Source organism: Mercurialis annua, linkage group LG8 (assembly GCF_937616625.2).
Source record: "Mercurialis annua linkage group LG8, ddMerAnnu1.2, whole genome shotgun sequence".
Taxonomy (NCBI): domain Eukaryota; kingdom Viridiplantae; phylum Streptophyta; class Magnoliopsida; order Malpighiales; family Euphorbiaceae; genus Mercurialis; species Mercurialis annua.
The window spans coordinates 35,704,866-35,711,201 of record NC_065577.1 but is presented as its reverse complement, the minus strand read 5'-3'; the positions used below and the strand labels follow the sequence as shown (position 1 = coordinate 35,711,201).

Sequence of the window (6,336 nt, the reverse complement as noted above, 5' to 3'; positions counted from 1 at the left end):
TACAATTTAGAAAGCTAGAAGAGACGAGGAAGGTCATGAGAATAGGATATAACGAGAATTTCTAAAAAAATACAAACCCGAATAGCAAAAATTGTTTTTATAAATTAAAAAAAAAAGCTTCTTTGGTGAAACAACTAAAAATCACAACTTCTTTATTTGTCCCAGTGCCTACAAAGGTTCTACCGTTCCTGCATTTTCAAACTTTCCATACCACCAACGGTCATAAAAGCAGCAGTAATTTTCCATAATGCTTTCGATGAATAATGCTCTCCCATTATAACATAAAATCCTTGAAAGAACCCGGGAAAATCCAAACCAAATCGAGCTTATTAAGAATATCATGCTAAATGCTTCTTGCATACTCCCAATGAATCTGAATATGATCTTGCATTTTCACCACATCACAAAGTGAACACAAAGAAATTTTCACATTAACAATAAAACGCTTTGCTAAAAAATCAAGTGAAGGGACCCTACTGTGTAAAGCAAGCCATACAAAAAACCTAACTCTCGGGTGAGCCCAAGACTCCCGCCTAAAAGGTACCTAAAAATCTTCCTCATTGTGTTCATGAAGACCCGCAAAATCTTCCTTGTTGATAGAATAACACCGAGCATCTATTTCGTGGACAAATAGTAGCTCCCAGCCAGCAGCAACAGATGGAATCCGGAGCCGATCTTAACCCATTGAATTCGCATGTTGGCCATCAACCCAATCAGTTAAATTTGACCTATTTCCGGCTAACCCAGCAGCTCGATGAACCTCTGAATCTTCACATTGTCAAACAGTTCCATTTGCCACATTCAGACTAAAAACGTGAGCAGTTCCCATAGTCCTGCCACTGTTCGCAATTAACTGATAGAATCTTACCGAGGTATAAACATGTGAGCTAGAGTTCTAGTACACCTCATTCGTCCTATCAAAATGACGAGAAAGGGTACTAAAAAACTGCTGAAAATGCTTTAACAATTCCACTTCTGTACCTCTCAAATGACGCCTTCAACGCCGTCCGCCCATCCAAACATCCCCAATGGTTGCTCCTATTTTATTTGAAAGATTAAAGAGCTGGGAAAATAAAATGGAAGCCGGGTCATTACCAATCTAATTAACGCTCCAAAGACGTGTTATCTTTTTAATGGATGATCATAATTCTATCTGGCGAATTAGGTCCACCTAAATATTTTTTGACTAGAAATTTTTTTAAATGAACCAAATTTGCCACAAATAATTATGAACCATCCATTAAATACATGACATGTGGGGTTATAAGATATCATATCCAATTTATAAACAACATTTAGTTATAACAAAAAGAGGTAATTACCTTCAACACCTTCAGAATTGACATATTACACTAGTTAGATCCTGACATTTAAAAAATTATACTAAAATACCCCTTAATTTTATAATATTATACTGAAACACCCTTCCGTTATATTTTCAGTTAGTACAATCGTTAGTTAAGAAAAATAATGTACTATATATTCCTTGAAATTTGATGTATTATACTAATCAACCCTTTTATTTTGTAACATTACACACTTTACCACTACTTATATTTTCTAACATGTTTAATTTTTCAAATTTGATAAGATAATATATATAATAGAAAATTATTTTTTTTATTACAATTAGTATATCTTGTTGTAATTTATTTTTAATGTAAAATAAATATAATTAGTAATAAGCATGCATTAATTTATTTTTAGTGCACTTTTATAAAAAGATAACCAATATAATTTTGACATGTTTTTTTTATTAAAATTTAACTTTTTTATTTTTGTATAATCTGTAATATAGCTTATTTATAATTTATATTAGTTTATAAAAAAAAAAGTTAAACATATTACTATCATTAATGCATACTTGTTACTATTTACATTTATTTTATATTAAAAGCAAATTATAATATGAAATATTAATTTAATATAAAAGAAAACAAAAATTCTTTTTTTCTATAATTTATTTGTTTTTTTATCTTATAAAATTTGAAAAATTAAACATGTTAAAAAAATAAAGGGTATTATAATGTTTTCCTTTTTTAACTATTTAAATCTAACGTTTAAAACGTTATGAAACAAATCCTAACCTTTTCAATTTTTGTATTTTGTAGTCTCATCCCGAATTCCGGCCATTTTGCCTGCAAAAATGCGAAAGTTTGGGATTTTATATGTAAATTTTTAAAACGTTGGGATTCAATATGCCAATAAAATGGCTTCCACATACGTAAATAATAACCATAAAATGGTTTGGGATACAAAATGCTAAAATTGGAAAGGTTAGGATTTGTTTCATAATGTTTCAAACGTTAGACTTAAATCGCAAAAAAAGTAAAACATTAGCATTTGTTTTGCTAAAACCCCAAAAATAAATATGGTTGTAAAATATATAATATTATAAAATAAGTCCGATTAGTATAATATAGGCATAATTACTTAAAAACCACCCACATTAAAACTTTTTTGCATTTATACCATGACCTAGAAAAAAATTCATGTTTCACCTCTACGCAAAGAGTAAAATTGACCTCTTTTTATTTGTAAAACAATTCAAGACAATCCTTTACTTTTAATCTATATTATAATTAAACGTTAATATTATTAATTATATAAAAAATATTTCTTCTCTGAAATATAATAATTGTTTATTTACATTTTAAACTTTTTTATAAAAAAATAAAAAATAAAAACCGACCACCGGAGCAACTCCTTCTCCAACCTTCTCAAGATCTGGAGAAGGAGCAAGCTGCTCCTTGGAGAAGGAGCAACTCGCTAGTTAATATTATATTTAATAATTGATCAATTTTATCTAATAACGCCACATGCTATCCATTTAATGAATAATTCGTAATCTTATATGACGAAATAGGTTCACACTAATAAGACTTAATATATCTTTTGCCCTGGAATTCATAGCGATTTACTATGACTCTTAATCTTTCAGTATAACCTATTAATTAAAGGCTTAATCACCGGAAAAAAATCCCACCTTTTAGCCCTTTCCAAATGCACCCTGACGTTGCAATTTTGTCAGTTGCACCCTAATTCGCACCTTTGGTTTTCAATTCCACCCTCAAGTACTAAATTGATCTCTTTTTCATTTGAAAAATGTTAAAATAAGTCATCCATTTTTAACTTTTTATGTGGAAAACAGTTCAAACGAGTACTTTATAAGAGTTTTTATGAATTTTTTCCGAGTGAAAAAAGTCCAATTTGATTTTGAGGGTAGAATTGAAACCCAAAGATGCGAATTAGGGTGCAACCGACAAAATTGCAACGTCAGGGTGCAACTGAAAAGGAGTTAAAAGGTGAGAGTTTTTTTGGTGATTAAACCTTAATTAAATATCATAGTTTGTAAATTTTATCTACTTAATGTCTGAAACTATTATTTCTATAATTGTCTAACTCCTTCTTGTCCATTTGGAACAAATATTTCGTTACAAATCAAGAAACTTCATGATTTAATTGGTGACACTCATTAATTGGTGTAAAATGACATCCACCTCAGCGAATTACACCAATGAAGCCGTGACACCTCAGCACAGTGCGTGCATGAATTTGAGAAAAAGTGTTAGTTCGTACATGAAAATGAGAAAATTTAAATTGCGTGATTAAAATGAGAAAACGTGTAAAGTTTGTGAATTTTTTAATGACATTAACTCTATTTAAAATTAAATTAAATTTAATATATATTTACATATAAAAATTAATTGAAAAGTAGTTTCGATTGTTTTCTAATATTGATAATTTAATTAGTTGACTCAATATGTTGAGAAACCGTTCATGTAATTTTCGTTATTATTAATGAAAATTTTGACCTTTATAAAAAAAAATATTTGATAATTTAAATTTGAATATCAATTGAAAGCATGAGTAGTCAAACTGTTACAATAACATAGCCTAATAAGTTATTGGAATGATCGATAATACTTATCCTATTATGATGCAGACAGCCCACAATGTCTCAAATGTCTATGCAATCAAATAAAATATCATATCTTTTGGCACATTATTATTGTCACAAATTAGATTTCTTTATTTGTTATCATCATTGCTTCTACCCAGGAAAAATCAGGGAGAAGCATGGCACAATCATAGTAAATGGTCTTCTTCAATCGCTTTCGAACACAAAGATTGATAAGTTATTTTTATTTAATTATGAATCAACTTTATTTAGGTTAGTATAAAAGGAATCTTTTACAATATTAACGTTTGATTTAGAAATTGAAAAAGACTTATAAAAGTTAGCATAGATCAAATCATTGAAATGTACATGAGGGTGTAGCCTAGTGGCTACACTCCTCGCCGTCCTGCCTTACGTTGGTAGATTTTTTTAAAATGTTATTTCAACTAATTTCTAGTATTGATGTATAATATATTATTGATAAAAAAATATTAAAATAATTTAAAATTGAGTTGTTATTTATTGTTTAATTTTATTAAACATGTTCGGTAATCTACAATAGTAGCAGTCAATATTTTCAAAATTGAATCAGATTGATTTGTTCAATCGGAGAGATGCCTGCAACGAAGGCCCCAGGCAGAGATGACTTACGTGCCATGTTTTACCAAAAGTACTAGGACTTAATTTGTGGAGATATAACAAAGGTATACCTCAAATTTCTAAATGATGATGGTAATATTAATTGTATCAATGACACTGTGATTACTCTAATTCTTAAAATTAAAAATACTGCATGTATGGCGCATTTTAGGCCAATTAGTTTATGTAACATGATTTACAAAGTTAAGTCTTTGGAAAATAGATTCAAGAAATTTTTTCGTGTCGGGCAGACAAATTACTGATAATGTGCTTGTGGCATTTAGGTCATCCTTGTGGGATTTTGACGTAATAATTCCTTGTAACGAAAAAATTTCCAAAACTCTGTCCTTACAAAACAATTTCCCATTAGCGTTTAAGCCTACACCAATCCGCAGAATCATTTTGCGAATTGGTACCAATCCGCAGAATGGTATGCGGATTGGTAGCTAATCTGCCACGTGTCAGATTAGCGAGTAATTAACACCAATCCGCAAAACCATTATGCGGATTAGTGTCTCCCCAATAATTGGGGAGTGCTTTTGTCTCCCAAATTATTGGAGGATAGTTTTCTAATAATTGAGCAATTATTGCCCAAGTATTGGACTTTTTATGAAAAAAATTATTTAAAAATTATAACGATATTTCATCCATTTTGAAATATTTGTTGTTTCGCTATTTTTTATAATTATTATGAAAATAATAAATATATATTTAATTAATTCTTTTATAAATTATAACTGTGTTTCCTCCATTTTGAAATAGTTGTTGTTTGCGCTATTTTTACAAATATTATGAAACCAATAAAAATACTTAATTAATTTGTTTAAAAATTAGAAAAATATTTCCTCTGTTTTAAAATAGTTATTTTTGCTATTTTTACAAATATTATGAAAGTAATAAATATATTTACATATACAAGCAATTTTTACAGTGTTTTAATAAACAAAAAATAATAGTGATAAATAACCGTAAAAGTTTGTATTAATTAAAATGTTGAATAATAATATAGTAAGAAATAACAACTAGTTCTGATATCGTCTGATCCTCCGCATTTGCAGCCTCATATCGTAGCCATGGTTCTGTCGTCGCTATCGCATGCTCGCAGTCATTGTTCGATACTGTCCGCCGTCAACGCGCCCTCTCCCTCTTCACCGTCACCGTCCTCATCCAGGTCCGTATGGTCGACATCTAGAGGTTGTGCAGTACCAGACATATCTTGCGAGGAGTAGTCCGGGAGGAGCGCAAAGGACAGAGGCGTGATATCAGTAGCTCGCGAATGAAACGTGCCGAACGCCTCATAAGTATTGTCTGGACTGTACAACCAAGGCTCTGTAACCAATAAATGAAGCTGAGACAGGATACTTAGCCTGGTGGGAAAAAGAGGGCAGCTCCTATGATGTCGATGGCTGATCATTTTGAGGCATAATAATATTGATTGGCATGAGCCGGAGCTGATGGTGGCGGTGGGCGCCAGTACTGATCTAATTGTGGTGGCGGTGGACGCCAGTACTGCTGGGTCTGTGGTGGCGGTGGATGCCAGTAGTGATTGGACTGTACCAGAGATGGCAGTGTAGGCTAGCTGAACTGCAGCGGCGCAGCCATGGGAGTCGTATATTCCATCTGTTCATACGACGAGTCAAAAAACGGCTTAGACGTTGGTGGGGCCTGGAACGCCGAATGGTTCTACGGATTTGTCACGACCCAAATTCATGGATCGCGACCGGCGCTAGGGAATGGGAGTGGTTGCTCCGAAACCCGTAGCAAGCCTAAAAACCTTTATAAATTTTTCGCGTTTT

At 31.7% G+C, this 6,336-nt stretch overlaps 1 long non-coding RNA gene across 1 annotated transcript; it reads right to left on the bottom strand.

The window, feature by feature from the left end:
- Positions 1-326: 326 nt before the first annotated feature.
- Positions 327-1,292, bottom strand: LOC126662283 (uncharacterized). Its single transcript, XR_007635733.1, has 2 exons — positions 982-1,292; positions 327-839 (listed from the first exon to the last, which is right to left on the bottom strand). It is a non-coding gene; the product is annotated as an uncharacterized LOC126662283 (long non-coding RNA).
- Positions 1,293-6,336: the final 5,044 nt, after the last annotated feature.